The 17,507-nt window shown below is 41.3% G+C and overlaps 1 protein-coding gene across 1 annotated transcript in view; it reads right to left on the reverse strand.

The window, feature by feature from the left end:
* The window catches only part of cbfa2t2 (CBFA2/RUNX1 partner transcriptional co-repressor 2), a 50,377-nt gene extending 36,256 nt beyond the window's left edge, over nt 1–14,121 (reverse strand). Inside the window, exons 1-2 of the mRNA XM_086087938.1 lie at nt 14,025–14,121; nt 13,504–13,536 (exon numbers count right to left, since the gene is read on the reverse strand). The gene's annotated coding sequence lies outside the window, so the exon portion shown is untranslated. The remainder of the gene's footprint in view (nt 1–13,503; nt 13,537–14,024) is intronic.
* Nucleotides 14,122–17,507: the final 3,386 nt, after the last annotated feature.

The following is a 17,507-nucleotide window of genomic DNA, read 5'->3' on the forward strand; positions in this document are numbered from 1 at the left end:
GTAGAGCCCACTTAACTCACCAAAATTCATCTGAAATAAGCTCCAGCTCATTCATAACCCTAATGAGGACACGTGCTGTATGAAATGGGTTGATGGATAAACAAATAGTTTGACGGCAGCCTCCGTTTCTGGCTAAATTCCCTGAAGGCTCGTTCGATGCCCACCCCAAAGGCATTCAAAAATACAAATGAGGGACTGATCACTGGGGGCTCCCAGCCGACTGGTGTTTTACCCCCTCCTGATATCCGACTAGCCCTATCACGCCTCTCCCGCTCTGTCTCTCGTCACCCCCCGAGTCCATTGTCCCCTCCTTTTCAGCCAGCCTCATATCACCCATAACAAATGGGTCACTCCTCCCTCCATTTCTCTTTCTCTCTCGCATGCACTCCCTCGCTTTTTCCTCCTCCGACTCGGTGCCGATGAAAGGCAGGCATTGAGCCGGCAGTGGCATTCCAAAACCTCAGGCCTCGGCTCCAGCGTGTCTGGCTATTCAACACTGCTGGGAGCCATTAGTTTAAGTAAGGCCTGACCCACCTACTCACCCACGGAAAACCCTCAGATCTCCTGTTACACTCGCATAGAGAGGCGGGGGTGGCCGCAACGTGCCCGTGCGTGAATGACAGAGATGGGTTAATACGAGAGGTGCAGGTATTTTTGTGCAGGGTGGGGTGAGCTGGGGGCGGGGGCGTGTTTGAGCGGCGGGTGGAAGTGAGTGTGAAAGTGTGAGCGAGAGAGTGGCCGCATGTGTCTTCTAATTTTATATGAGCGGAGGGGTCACACGCTTTCCCCGAAAGTTTCCAAACGGGGAAGCCAAATGTCTAGCCAGACGCCAAAGACCACCCCCCAAATTCCCTTTAAACCAGTGGTTCTCAAAATTGCAAAAATAATTTGCAATAATTAAATATGTACCTACCTACATATTGGACTGGCGCGGTAATAAAACAAAGAAACAGTAAACCTCATCGATTTTTAAGAGATCATTTATTTTGGCTAGGTCAAATTTTTAGTTGGCTTTGCTGCAGTACCACTTTGTGCCACAACAAGCTGGGCAGCACTGAGCTCTACTGAAATATATGTAATGTAATTAGGAGAAAGAAGAGGAAGTAAAGAAGGCCCCCAACCCAGAGCAGAACGCTAAGAGAATAAATGCATTTCTGTGAGTAGTGTTGTATGCTGTTTGTGTGTTAAACTACCAGCTACCATATGCTAATTTGTGCTAGGCTGTCTATTTTAGCATTGAGCTAGCAGAGTCTCGTTAAAATTATTTGGTTTCTTTGAACATTTAATATACAATATTATTCTGTTTTTTGTTTTATATGCCAGTTGTACACTAAACCTCAACTCTAATTCATAGCACATATGCTAATTTGTGCTAGGCCGTCTATTTTAGCATTGAGCTAGCAGAGTCTTGTTAAAATGATTTGGTTTCTTTGAACATTTAATATACAATATTAAACTGTTTTATATGCTAGTTGTACACTAAACCTCAACTCTAATTCACCAATATATAGATTGAAAGCACACTTTGCTTCTTATTTGGAAAACTGTGTGCGTGAGAGTCTCTTTCTTTACTTTAATGCTAACATACAATAGGAAACTCTTTTTTATTTAAATGAAATTAAATTCCTTTCCATAAACCAGTCATTTAAATTTAGGCAAAAATATTCAAATATAAAAGAGTTAGATTTATGAGAGGGTATAAATAAATAAATAAATCTCCCCAGTAAAAAGAATGTGAACCCCTGTTTTAAATGATCTCCTTAGCCCTAACCGCAAGCACTGCTGTGGACATCCATGTGGATGCTCTCGGCAGTTTTAAAGCTGTGAGCGCAGCGGTTTTGGGTAATTGGGCTGGAAAGGATAGCAGAAACGTGCTGCGTGCCGCTGGCGTCATGGCCGCGTTGGCACGTAAACACGGATGCTTCTTTAAACAAGTCCATGTTTGGGGAGGGAGAACGCTTGGCCGGGGCCCACACGCAGCCATAACACATACAGTGAGTAAATCCACTCACCTCGCCTCGCCTCGTGTTGGAGGTGTGCCTGGTTTGGGAAACTGGAACTGTAATTTTTATGTAAGTTTGTTTATGTCGGCATTGGCGGCCGTAAATCATGGCTCGGTAGATATCCCGATTTTAAGGTCACGGTTCACTTCACACTGGGAAGATATATGTATATTTTAAAAACATATTTTGTGTACACGCAAGCAGATCAAATGGGTTTTACAATGAAAGAAATTGCAAGCAGTACATTCTACAATGAATGAAAAGTTCAGCAATGTATAAAAAAAAATACATAAAAAGTAAAATGAAACACAGAAACATCCCAAATCCACAGTTCCACACTCACTATTCAGTTACCGCTTAACTCATTTGCTCCCCAAAACGTATACAAACGTAATTATACACTTTTTACACATTTTTATGCTAGAGCATACAGAAGGGTTTAATGCAGCCTCTGACCTGAAGAAATAGCTTAAAGCAATGGAAGTTATTATAAAAATCGGCCAGCAGGTGGCAGCAGAGTATAAGAGATCAACCAGGGCCATGTTGAAACAAGCTATTTTCCCCACAGTTTTAAACAGATTTGTGAATAATGATGAAACTTAGCTATACTCTAATGCTAATGGCTGCGGAAACAGATACAAATATACTTTTTTTCCTGATGAATGACGAGACTCAATTTTTTCTTTTGGTAGGTGTCAATGTTTTTATAGCAATACAACACAATATTCTGTGGGCCTTGCAAAATCCAGTAAAACAGCTTGGAACGAAAGGGGTTGCTTCAGCGAAAATGGCTGGGAGTGAATGAGTTAAGCAGTTCCTCAAAAAACACGTCATTGTCCAAAAACGGAAATATCCAATTAGAATATAATGGTAAATGGAGTGCAGCCACATCAACCTTTGGAAAAGTTTTCCTTTTTAGTTTAAAATAACTTACTTTAACCTCCATTATCCCTCGCTATACACTGGCCAACAGTACAACAGGACATCCAAACTCTAAACAGAGATAGTCCAACAGAGAGTTGAACCCAGATCTTTCGACTGCAAGGCAGCCTCGATCACCACTCGGTAACTGTGCTGCTGAAATGTTTTTACTTCATGGCCCTCACCAACATTTTTAAGTCAATGTTTCATGCCATCCATCTATTTTCTATAGCAGTTGTCCTCATTAGAGTCATGGGCCAGTCTCAATCTATCCTTACTGATTTTTGGCTAGAGAAGCCGGGTACAGCCTGAACTGGTCGCCAGCCAATCGCAGAATGTTTTGAGCATATTGGACAAAACTGATAAGGAAACCAATCCTGAAGTAACTGCCAGTTGTCTTCAGCTCATTTTATAGAAAAAAAAATCAAAAAACAAAACAAGCTTCCATCTGTTTTGTTAATCACCATGGCAATAAAATTCATCTTAAAGAAGAGGAAACCCAAGCCAAAAATATCACCTCTTCCTAAGTATCAGTAATAAATGTACTTACATGCAGCGTCAAGAGTCATAACAGTCTGGTTTGAACCACAACGCATACTTTGTCATTTGCCAAGAGAAGAAAGTCAGGCGTTGACAACACCGCGTTATCCTATACTTCCCGCTCCCATTCCGTATAAACTTTCCATCTTGCATGCGTTTTTTTCTTTTTGGGGTGTCTCCGAGGCCACTGCAGCAGCTGTGTTGTTCACTTCCCCGGCGGCCGTCGCACCTGTGATGTGCAGGTGGCTCATCTGGCAGCGAACAGGGGAACACCTGGCCTGGCAGCAGATAGAGCCTTCGGGCTTGGCGCCGTCACTCTGTTTGTGTGCGCTTGTATAAATTTGACGGGGGGTTGTGAAGGGCTCAATTAAACCCGGGGGAAGATAAGCCTCGCACACAGATACACGCAGGAAGGTGTTGGTATTTCCCAAGGTTGAGCCTCGGGGATGTTTGGACTTGTCACAGTAGCAATACAATCCTCTTTGTATGCAAGAGGAGTATTTACAGTTTGACTTGCACTGTTTTCCCTCCCGCCCCAAGAACCCATAATATCTCCAGTGGCGGGACTAAGGATGGCTTTTTTGCTGGAACGCTGTAATGTAAGGCTTTGCTAATAAAATATTGGCACTGGTATGCCTGCTAACAGTCTTGGAAGCGCAAGTAATGTATAAGCCCCCACTTCCTACACAGTCAGACATCACTGTCATTACTATAATTGGACGAAATCAGTGGCGGGCGGTGCCATTCGGATGTGAGCTTCACAAATGTATTTTGCTTGGGAAAAACTTGCAATCTAAAATTGTGGATGGTCAAAAATGCTAAGTGGCTATAGTAGCTCTGTGAAACCAGAAGCCACAGTGCCCAAAACAGTTTAAAAACAATAATTTTTCATGATAACATTCAACTCCAAATCTCTTCAGTGCAGTATAGCAGTTCACAATCATTAATTGCAATAAAGCAATCACAAACATGATGTAATAATTCACATAATATACGAAAATTGAGTAGTAGTAGGAGCCAATCAGAGGATGTGAAAATGCTGATATTACCTGACACCTTCTAGTTCAGTGCCCTCCCCACACCCCCACAATAAAAGACATTAAAAAATCACACACACACACACACACACATATATATATATATATATATATATATATATATATATATATATATTAGGGTTGCACAGTTCAGAGCGCAAATTCAATATAAAAGTATGAATTAGGAATTTCAATTTTGATTATTTATTGTATTGCCAATATGCCCCAAATGTACGTTATCACACAGGTGGGGATGTTTGTCAGCACCCTCCAAATGTAACTAAGTACCATTCAAAATCAATAACACTGTAATATAACCGATTACTTTAAAATTACAGGAGCTGATATCCCTCAAGTTTTACACCGCAACACTGCACAAATGCCTCCAGTGGCGTGCTGTGGCAATCCCGACCACCCCCACCACCACCGCCGCTAGGCTGTTGTTGCAGACCCCACGGTGTCATCTCGCTCCACAACTCAACAAGGACCCCCCCAGCAAGGACAAGAAGCAGAGACACAAACTGACAAGACTCATAAACAACGGCGGCCAGAAGACATTCCACCCGTGGGAGGAAGATACGGAGCTAAACTCTAATCTGAGTCACACAGAAACTTTGGCTGGTGACAAAAACCCAATTGTTGTATTGTCACCGTAAATAGAAAAAAAAAACATATAACCAGATATTTTTTTTATCATTTCATGTTAGATCATCATAGCATACTGGAGGGTTGCGAGGATTGTGCATTGTACATGCAAACCACAGAGAAAGTATTGGAATTAAATATGGTCTAAATCTGTTATATTAGATGTGTGTCAATCATTAACTGCATTTAAAAGTGCCTTTAATAATTCCCAATGCAAATAACGTGAGCTTGCTAACAGGGTGGTCAATGACAGGGTGGACATTTTTGTCTAATGTAATGCAATTTGGGACATGGAATAAAAAAAAGAGAGAAGAATATAGGCATTTGGTCTGCAGTGTAAATCCAGCCCTTTTTTTTTAAAGCAATATATCCCAGCAGGAGTGAGCAAGAGAGAATCACTACGACATTAGGTGAACTTGACAAAAGTCATAAATCTCCTCACAGTCTGGCTGGATGGTGGTGGGGGGGACAAGCCAGGAAGTAATATAGCTCCTCTGTGGTTCATGTGCTTGATGAGCAAACGTGTCATCTCGGTCATTAGCTTGTCACATTTCCTTTTTTCGACTGGAGATGCTCATTCTTGCATGTGCTTCCCATCGGGCGAAGACGATGAAGATGATAAACTTTTGACAAGCAGCGAAGCCGTAAAACATCGGCTTGAAAGGGACGTGGTGGGCTTGAGACTTTTCGAAGTGAATGATTCTGTCAAGTTATCATGGTAGACCTTTCAATCAGACGGTGAAAGTCTCAGCTTGAGTTCTTTAATACTGAGGATTTGAATGGAGAACAGGCACTCCATTCTGAGAACAGCCAATACGTATATGCATTATTGTGGTTGTAGTTTGCAAAAGTGCACTAGATCATAGTGAGAGACGACGGACACGTGCATGGACATGTTGGGGGACAGGTGTTCAAGTAAAGAAAACAAAAACAGTTACAATTACTTACTTTATCATCCGCCATTGTTTTGTTACTACAAAGGTACGTGTGACGTAATATCAGGTCAAAACGTGTCTTGTCAGCGTCGTTTATTCGCAAAATTCATAGTCAAAATTCGCATTTTCCTTTTTTTGATACGCTTCCAAATCCACCCCCACTAAGCGTAAAAACCTTTTTGCGAATTTGGGGCCCTTTCCATTCAGTTAAATTTTCGCATTACTTGAAAATTCGAAAAAGAAAAAATGGGTGGATGGAAACCCGACTATTGATGCCAGCTTCAGTCGACAGCAAGTGGCAAAATGGCCGCCGCTTGGGATGGATAGAACGGCTGGATTTTGCTGCTTAACTCATATTCCACTAACGCAATATTAACCAGAATACCATATTTGGACCAGTGAGGCTGCATAGTACATATTATTGTCCAAAAAGTTTTGGGGGGGTTGACTTCCACTTTAAGAACAGTCTCATGCATCAAGTCGATGTTTACGCCACTTTGTACCAGCACGCCAAGCAGAACCGGGGGACTCCGCAATCAAGCCCAAAAGACAGGCGGTCGGGTTATGTTCGGCGAGGGAAGCAGTTATGTTTTGTCAAGGCACCCTAAATAGACTCCTGTAAGCAAGGCTGGTATTTGTGAGGATTGTTGTTGGCGGGCGATACCTCGGCGCGGAGGCACATCTGGATCCCATCCTCCGTCAGAGCGCCGCGCGGCAACAAGAAGCAGCTGCGCGAGAACTGGCTTCAATTAGCCTCACATTCTCCCTGACAGCTAATCCCTTTCGACTCGTTTCTCTCACCGTTTTTTTTTCTCCCTCTCCCCCCTCGATCCAGCACCTACCCCGCACTTTTAACTGCTCGCTCGCTCCTCGCTTGGAGTTGCCACACTGTCTGCAGTCATCGGCGAGGTGGGGGAGACAGCGAGGCTCAATTGGAAACAGACGTCGGCGGCGAGAGTGCACAAGGTCTCACGAAACACGCAACTCGACATTTCCTATCGGCTTGACAAGGCCGTTGCTGTTTTTTTGCTTAACACCAGGGAGCTCTGCAACAGTGCAGAGAGATGATTGTTTTTTAGGGCCATGACTTAAAAGTTAGAGAAAAGTAATAAAACAAACAAACAAACCAAAACAGTCCCTGACATCAGTTTTACTGATCAACATAAAATTAGCCGGACATGTCTGTCATAGCATGATGCCCCCCTCCCCACGAAACAAAAAAGTCTCAAGGACCCATGCCTGAAACTGAACAGGGAGTCTGCCATTTGGGAATTGGTCTAAATGAGCTCCGATTAGAAGCAGGTATGCTAGACGTCGACCATTGTCCCTTTAACTTTTTTTTACGGCAATAACCAGTTCATGGTAGTATAGATTTTTTTTTCCCCCGTGAGAGGGGCTGGACTTAGAGTGGGTGGTGGATATGACCTAATATTCCATATTTGAATCTAACTAATTGAACTTCTGGAAAGTTCTAATTCTTTCTGCCACGGATGCCAGTTTGAACATGGAATTGGTGGACATAAAGGACACATGCCCAACATTGAAAAGGAAAACAGACATTTTGGATTTGGGCAAATTCCAGGACTCGTACTTTGATGATTGTTACCAGGAATGTCACCCAAATGAGCCGCTAATGCCTGACGATCATTTTAGTGATTCATGGCCCACTGTCTTATTGGTGGCATCAACATGCCTAAAAGTCACCGGTGCAATATGTTTAAAAAAAGTCTAATGGTCACAATAGAAAATCATAATGTAAAAGTTGCAATGGATTTCTTAAAAGCATTCTACCCATTTAAAAATGTCAGTGCGCTACGGTTTGTCCCAAAATTTCTTCTTTTTTTTTTTTAACCCTCGCGAAGTGACGTTTACATTTTCTGTCCAAATAAATAGATGAGACCAAGAAATGTGACGTGGATTTTATATTAGTACATGTTGACCCCAGATAAAAGGGAATGAATGGTGGTCCCGAAGGGACAAAATACATGAATAAGATGTAAAAGATATCACACTGACATGGTAGTAGAGTTATCAGTGAGTAACAATGAGTGTATTTATTGAAGTAAACTACGAATACATAAAAAAAGGCTTTGTTGGATTTTTTTGTTTTGTTTTGATTAGCTAATTCTGCCCCTGAAATGGGGGTATACAGATCATGAGTAGACCCAGAAAGACGTCTCAAGAAACTATGCCTAAAAAGAGGCAGGAAATCTGCCATTTTGGTTTGCTGCAACCATTTTGTCTGACGTAATCATGTCGGCGATTTCTCGGTTACCAACTAATCTGAGTGATTTAACTTCCAAATTTGAACCAGACAGTAAATTGCAAAAAAATAAGTTTGAATCATTTTTTTGTGCTTGGATTTAGACAGCAAAAACATAAAATCAGACTCCGGTATCAAATTTTTGACCTTATAGTCTGACTGAACCCGGTTCTGGCAACCCGCGTTATACGCCACTGCCTGGGAATGTTTGTTTAAGACTCAAGAATACATGCGTGACAAACCCATGGCAAGTTCTGGCTAATTTGCCGGTTAGCCACTTTATCATTCGAACAGAAGTAGCCAGATTGCTTTGTTGTGGTGATCGCACGGGGAGAATTGGGCAACAAAATGACCTCATAAATTTGCTCCATTCTCACGAGAGCCGCACTTTGCAAACATCTTAAAAAGGGAATCCAGCCGGGCAAGCTCGCCGAACAAAATTGTTGCCGGTGAGTCATTAATCAAACTTGGATCAGCGTCTTGACTCAGCTGAAGTGCAAAATCCAACCCAGATTGGGTCCTGTGATGGTAAATGTGAGCCAGATTTGAGTGGTCTGATGGACCACGATGAGCAAATGTGGAAGGTTCTGGAGTCGGCATAGCCTCGGGGGCCCCGGAGTAAAACATTAACAGGTGGTGGTTTCGGTAGAAAGGACCCACGCGGTGACCACGGGGAGTGAGAGTGATACTTGTGGGCTCACAAACCCTCTCACACACACACAGCAGAAAAACAAAACGCAAGCAACCGCACACATGACGCACGCTGTAACAAATATTGGCCGCCAGCAGAAAACACACAAATCTTGACAGAAACAACACGCTCTCCTGCAAAAACAACCGACGAGCTCGGATGGCTTGAAGGAGATGACTGCAGGTACCGCCGTCTACCTCCAGAACATTCTCCCCACATGGCAAAACACAAAAGGCCGACGTCTGGCACCGGCGCTGACCGCCCAGCAAAAGCCAAAACCAATTAGAAATCTAATGGAAACCTGCAGGGCCTCTTTTCGTTTATTTCCCCTTTTTCACGTCAGGCGATTGGAATCCGACTCAGCCCAAAGAATAGAAGGCGAATGGGAAAAATGATCGGGGGGGCTTCCATCCACAACGATCCACATGTTTCCAAGAGGGGCTAATTGAATCAAGGGGATCTACATGGAAATGATTGACGAGTGTGCGAAATGGCCCGCCTTCATGCTCGCTCGCAAAATACACTTTTTTTCCCACGGGCCCGTTTAGCTTTCTGCATAGCGTCACGTTTGTGGCTTTGGGACAAGTTGACACATTGATATTGCCGTCATGTATGGCTAGTATACAGGGACACTTTTTTGCATTGCACCTATAGGGCTGCACATGTATGGGAATTGGACACTTTCCATGGGAAGTAACAGGATCAAATGAGAATAGATGTATGGGAATAAAGCTGAAAATGAGCACAATTGAAGATTAGATCAATATGACCCCCGTTGTAAAATTGTGAGCACTGAATACAGACTTCCCATTCTTGATGTTTCATGACTGCAAGTCAAAAATGCTATATCGGGATTATATAGGTCATGGTTTTGGTTTGTTTGTTTTGTTTTTTTAGGGGGCGGGTATGCATCAAAAGTACAAGTGGTAACGTACCTGTTTGGTATTGGTATCTGTGACTATTCAAGAGTTGAGTACTTATGTTGGTATTGGTTGGGAAAAAAAGTGGTGATAATAATAATAATGATTATAATAATAAGAGTAGTTAAATATTTAAATTAAATATTTTAAATATTTTTTAATTAATGAATCAATTAAAGTTCATTAAATACATTTTGAATCATTAAAATGCATTTTAAATGGTTTGTAGGAGGGATGTGAAAAAAATTATGGATGAAATACATATCGATTGATTGATTATTTGATTGATTAAAATAGATTAAGTCTATTGATTGAAATATTTATAAGTGTAATAGTTTGTATGCATGTCATCAATTAAAAGTCATATTTAAAATGGTTAAATTCATAAAAAATAAAAAAAAGTAATACAACTATTTTAAATTAAATGTTGCCCTAAAGCCCTACATGTGGGATGTGAAAGTTGTATCCATAATACATTAATTAAAAAAAAAAAAATCCCATACATTCTCATTAAAACTATTACATTTTTACATTTACTTTAAGAATAACAAAGCAAATTCTTTTAACTTTTAATACTCGTCCAGTCCAGTTCCGATAAAACCGCTACTATGTTAGTCACCATGCGAATCTCTTTGGATTCTGTCAGAATTCCTCATGAACTTTCCCATGGAATTTTTCTGGGAATTGACCATGCACTTTCCACCCTTTGTTGACCCCACTTTCACCCTGAAGCCACAGAAAACAATGAACACAAATGCAACCCATTGACCATTTACAGTCAGACTCTCTGCTGCACCCTAGTGGCCACTGTACCCCCATCATCAACATCATTGCCGCTGAATGCATGCCGTCTTGTTACTGTGCAAACGGCGACTGAAGTCCTCAGCGGGGGTCATAGCGACACAGAGGGAGGGCCTTGCAGTCATGCCCTTGCACCCTAACAGACCCAGCTGGCATTGCAGCACTGTACTACCAAAGCCTGATATGAAAGCTGGCATAAACAAAACGGAGGGGGGGGGGAAAGTGAGGCGAAAGAAAAGTCCTTCTTGCATCAAGCAGAAGCTCCAGCCTGGTTTCTCACCGCCTGGTGTTTTTCTCTTGAAAAGCTTTAAAACTCCAGATGGTGGAAAGAAAAAAAAAAACTTTGCCTGGTGGATTAAGGCTTTCCAAATCCTCGTCTGAAAAGACACATAGACCGAAAAGCTGCTACTCAAACAAATGGGAGCATAATAGCTGTCATGAGAGTGAGGGGGGGCTACATATTGGATAATGCAATTGAGTATGTGTTATGCATAGTTTATTCTCACTCTTTAATGGAGCCTAATGGGTGTAAGATCTCGGCCGACAAAAGGACGGCTGTGTTTTGTTTTGTGGCGCATTCAAGCACAGACTATAAAAAAAAGAACGCTCTGGTTATTAGTCATTTGTGCATTTTTATGACCCTTTTGATGCAGGGTATCCATGAAAGAAACAAAATAGCACCAAGGACATGGGAGACATTTGTTTTAGGTCAGAGTGTGCAGCTTGGAGAATTCACACCTAAAGATATAGGACCGTTTTCAGTCATAACAGTAAAAAAAAAAGAAGATGTTGCCAAAATGGGTGCAAAGTATATAAATATTTAAGACACTAGTAAAAGTACTGATTCAACTACAGTACTTAAGTAAAAGTAGAGAAAGAAAGTAGAAACTTTTAAATGTGTGTAGGTAGAAAAGCGATTTTTATACAATACGCCTTGCGCTCGACTTTAATGCTCTTAAAATGTGTGCCCTTAGCTTTGTTAATAATTGATCACAAAAAATGCTAAATTAGCGAATGACAACAAATGGGAAAAAAATACACCTTATTTTTGTGTGTATGTGAATTTTCAGATTATATTTTTGAAAGCCAGAAGCTCTTTTTATGCTGGCACAAGACACAACGCATTCGCCAGCAATGTCAAACAATTCTCCTAAATAAGTAATATAGTCTTTCCTCCTTATTTGTTGCCATTGTCATTCATGCTCCCTCGTTCCTCCATGTGCCTGTTGTTCCCATTTTTATACACCTTGTACGACACCCAGCTCTCAATCAATCAAGATCTCTATCACACTTGACCTTACCCTCTCTCTCTCCATTTGCCGGTATATATTTAACTCATTTGCTCCCAAAAACGTATAAATATGTTCTATTTTAAATACTACCATGGACCCAAAAACGTATTTATACGTTTTTCAATGCTAGAGCATACAGAAGGCTTTGATGCAGCCACCGAACTGAAGAAAAAGCTTGAAGCAATTGTAGTTATTACAAAAACGACCAGCAGGTGGCAGCAGAGTATAAGAGATCAACTAGGGCCATGTTGCAAAAAGCTCTTTTCCCCAGTGTTTTAAACAGATTTGTGAAAAATTATTAAACATAGCTATATTCTATTGCTAATTGCTGCAAAACGGAAACAGATAGAAATATACTTTTTTTTCCCTGAGCGAACGGGGTTGCTTCAGTAAAAATGGCTGGGAGTGAACTAGCCTATTTTTGACAAATGAAAGGATGGGAAAGTACAGATATCTATGTTTAAAAGTAGGGAGTAAAAGTAAAACAAAATAAAGTACAATACATGGAAAATATACTCAAGTATAGAAAATATACACGGAAAACTTTTGGGCTGTCGCTGCTGCTTCACACTAATTAAACCCTCATATAGGCGATGTAATCATGGGTTTGTATTGCAATCCTACGATTACAACCCACTCTATGTAATTATAGACTGGCTGATCATCACACCAAGACAGACTTTCAAGGAAAAGTTATAAAAAGCCCTGAAACACTCAACTCAAATTAACATTTTTTTGTAAATTCAGCATGGGCCTCGGATGACTTATAAAAATAAAAAGGTTCTCTCTCAGTGTAGGTTCCTCTGTTGAATTATTTTTGCAGTTAATTATTTTTCACTTAATGTAATTTAAGCAGTTTGCAGTCAGACCTTGCACCCAGAATCTCTCGAATTAGCGCACTAGCATAATATTTGGATGCTGGCTGACAGAGCTGTGAGTTACACCATCCCTATTCTCAAGAACACACACCACTATCATCATCTTCATCATCATCATCATCATCATCATCCCACCTCCCTCCAGCCACCCACATATGCCACACGCTCTCGTCCTACAACCGATACCCCGCCCCCCCCAGCTCCAGCCTGCCCCCCCTTACCCCCGTCCCCTTCTCCTGCCAGGCCGCCACCTGCTCTCTGCAGCATGCCGCACAGCTGCTCCGCTACAATAACAAATTAAGTCCCACCGTGGCAGGAGTCATTACCTTGCGCTCCTGCCACGGAGGAAAGCGTCGACTACTGCATGCACAAGCTGCAAGGACAGCCTTTAAAGTGTGTGTGTGTGTGTGTGGGGGGGGGGGGGGTAAATTGTTCACAAGTGCAGGGCCAAATAAATGTGTCATAAATTATTTGTAAAACAGATCACATAAAAACTGTTACAAGACATGAACTGTTCAGATATACATTGTATGGGATCTAAAATAATAGGTCGTAAAGTAATTAATCAATTACTCACCTACGGTGATACATGATCACCAGTGAAAATTATCTGTAAAAAAAAGAAGAAATGGTTTTTAGAAATTATTTACAGTTGAAATAGAAACAACAGCACTTTTGAACAATACCTTAATTCATTTTCATAAACAAAAATGGTTGCTCCACATTCCAGTTTGTGAGCATATCACATTAACAATAAACACTAGGGCTGCTCGATTATGAAGAAAATATTAATCACGATTATTTTGGTAATAAGGACGATCATTTATTTTTTGGTACAAAACAAGAAAATATTTCAACTTAAAAAAATGTAATTCTTTGAAACACTATAATTATGCAAGTTCCTTTTGGATTAAACAAAATGTATTAAATAATTAGAGGAAAAAAAGGTGCAAATGTATAAATTTAAATAACTCAAAAATTTGTATAAAAAAAATACGATTATGCTCATTTTGTAATTGTGGAGTGTAATAATTTAAATTGTAATTGAGTTTCGATTAATCGCACAGCTCTAATAAACACTGCTCTAAAGATTGTCACCTTGTGACAGATTGCTCTTGTTTTGGTTCTGGAGGAGGAGATGTGATTCGGCTGCTGCTCAGTGCAGGGGGAAATCTGTTGTAATGGGATACAGGACCTTGCGAGCACAAAACAAACAACAACAACAAAATTGCAGTTCTTTAATGTGTCCAATAAACGTCTATTTCAAATAGCTCTCCTGCAGGGAGATGTGTAAGTAAATCAATTTAAGGAGAGCTGTAGCCGCAAAGCCTTTGGCCTCTGGCCTTAATGGAGAGTGTTAGCAGTTGTATAGAGCAGCCACCAATGTAGTTATTGGCAGGTGCACGCTGTAAACAGTTGTCGGGACAAAGCAGCGCCGGTAATATGTTTCAGGAACGAGCCTCATTGCTACTGTGATACAAATGTGCACTTTAACATGTTCGGACTCCATGGAGAGACATTAATCTGGATGGCGTTGTTAGCAATTATGTGAGAGTGTTCAGACGATTAGTGATCGACCAATATGTTTTTTTCAATACAGATTATTACTAGTCGATATTTCAAGCCGATATTAATTTGCCGTAAAAGAGAAAATATTAGCGTGAATTTTTTTTATTACTTTTTTTTTTCATTTTAAACATATAAAGAATTGTCAGCTTTGTTTAAAAATTCTAACAAAAATGATAGGGAGCTTCCAGGGTCATCAGCATGTGTTAAGCTAAATTAAAAACTAAGCAAGTATTCCAAACATTCAACATAATTTCATTATCAGTATCAGCATAATTTTTTTGTGTGCAGATATTTAAATAAATCCATAGATGAAAAGTTCCTTGTATCTCACTGAGCGACAAATGATTGCTAATGTAGCTAATTTGGGGTTTTCGTCAGGGTTCGTAAAAGGCTTCAAAAGATCTTCGCATTAGTGTTGTTCCGATGCCGATACAAATATCGGGAGAAGCCCCGATACTGAATTAAAACAGTGGTATCGGCACGGGCAAATACTAACAAGTAACATGCCGATACCATTACTTCCGACGCTATTATAGGACTTTGGATGTTGTGTCTTACTTGTGCACGACATTCACTGATGTGTGACGTTTTCACTGCACGTCGAGCCAAGATATCCTATTGGCCCTTAAATGCTCTGAACCGGCAGCTTTTTCTAGGTAAACAAACGAGGTATCGGTACGGTATCGGCACCGGCTGATACTGCAAAATTGGGTATTGGAATCGGTATCGGGCGCCCGGTATGGGAACAACACTACTTCGCATACAGTGAAGTGGGCATCTTACAAATCCTGATGAAAACCCAAAATTTGCTACGTTCGCAAGCGTTCATCACTCAACGAGATACATCCCAGCTTTCAGTCTTCAGATTTGTCAAAATGCCAAATATCGGCACCGATAATCGGTCTATCCCTATAGACTAATAACAAAAATAAAAGTCAACTTTTATGATAATGATATGACATCATCGCTTGCAAAGGTGGGCATCCATCAATGACGGGCGCCAGTATAAAGACGCCAACGATTTTGCCAGGGTGTACCACCCACCAGGTAAATGCATGCAAAAGTTACAAAGATACTGCCATTCAGTCGTTATTTCCAAAATCAACCTCATCAATCTCTGCAACTTTAAAACCAAGCATGTATTCAGTGAGCGACCCAAACAATACATCAATCCAGACTAAAGCTTTGATTGTGACAACAATGTGCTGTCTAACTCATCTTGTCAAGCAGCTACTTGACAGCTTAACAAAGGGATGACTGGTCTGTTAGCAGGAGGCCCGAGTCAGAGAAGAAGGCTCAGACGGGCGCTGGGATTTGCTGTGGTCATTATGGCCCCTCTGTGTGACAGCTGGCCGCTGAGCCCCCAACACACCCCCCACCCCCCATCCACGCAACCCCGCCCCCACCCGTTTTGTCGCATCCGCTTTAATCACACCAGCAGGACTGTTATAGAGTAAATCAGCTGACATGACCGGCTGGCCAACTGAGTGTCTGAACGGCAGGATAAGGTGGAATCCTCTCGCTCGAGTCCAGCAGGGGCGTTGACCCTACGTCATACCACGTGACCGCCTACGCAAAGTTTTACACACGTGACCGGAAAAAAATCCATCCGCTGATTGAACCAAATTATCGCCTACAAAATACAACTGCGGTGTCTCTGGAGTGGTGATTGGGAGTATTTTCAAAATATGAATTAACACAACAGTCCCCAAACTTTTTTAGGCTTCACGTAAAACCATTTTTAGATGGACCGCCATAGTAGCAAATAAAAAACAAATCATTAAATACAATGTCGTTGTAATCAGTAAAGGCTGCCTTTGTTTCTCTCCCCATTTTGGGGTCATGGAAGACAAGTTGAAGTCTACTCCATTTTTTTTTTTATATGTAATTAAGGACCCCTGCAGTAGACGATGACTCTGTGATCTGACAGCACCGTACACACATGACCTTTTATATACCCTTCTCCACAGTGCCGTGTGTGTCTTGGCAGACTAAAAACTCCCACCCCTCCACAAGGAAACCTTGTTGCTGTTATTTGCTGGTTCACTTGGGTGTACTAACCAGGTCATTGGCGGCCTACTTTCTCAGCAGTCGTGCCATCTGCGTGGGCACTGCAGGTGCCTGGCCTGCTGGCACCTCCGCAAAACCTCAACACTTTTGCTCATTGTTGTTTGAAGGCTGGGAGAGTCGAGTATTAGACACACCCAGATTTTAAGGCCTGACCAATTAATCGGCCGCCGATGAGTTCCCTTCAAACATCAGCTAAAACAATCAGCCAATCAACCAACAGCTGTGAAAGTACCCTGAAAGCAACATTTTGCTTGTGTCGCATTAGCAACTAGCAAGTGTGCAGTATGTGTTATTCTGGTTATTCTGTTCTCCCTGAGCGCCTTTTAAGCTGTTTAATGACACCCCAGGTGGAGTTAACTGTAAAACTAAACACACGACAAAAAGAATGACATCCACTGTATATTTAAATACAAAACATGTGTCGCTTGTAAAACATCGCTAGCCTAACGCTAATGCTAAAAGCGAAGGGAGGATCTTATTCAAATGCTAACAGGAAGTTAGCATCGACTTCGGGAGTGTTTTTCCTTCAAATAACGAATATTCACTAACAAATGCTGTGGAAATACATACCCACAGGTGAGATAACATTACGCAAAGGCACACATTCTTCCCAATGTGTGATAAATGAGTTATTTTAATCAAATTCAATCACAACTGTCTTCTGTACTCACTTTAAGTGTGTACACTACGGCATGCACGGCCCCACACTGCCCCCAAGAGGCCAAAACGCAACGAAACAGTCAGTATTTGTTCTGTTTTTTCAGTTGCTATTATTTTAGTTTATTTTATTCTTATTTTACTTCCATATTGTTTTATTTTGCCATTGGCCTTTTCAGTTATATTTAAAGCTTCCAAAGACTTTCTTTCCTCAAAATTCAATCCCCGAGGTCCCAGGTTAGTCCAGTAACTCCCAAGACTTGTGAAACTAACACAAGATAAAAA

The sequence above is a fragment of the Leptonotus elevatus genome, chromosome 10 (genome assembly GCF_054856555.1).
Source record: "Leptonotus elevatus isolate MCC_2025b chromosome 10, RoL_Lele_1.0, whole genome shotgun sequence".
NCBI classification, from domain to species: Eukaryota; Metazoa; Chordata; class Actinopteri; order Syngnathiformes; family Syngnathidae; genus Leptonotus; species Leptonotus elevatus.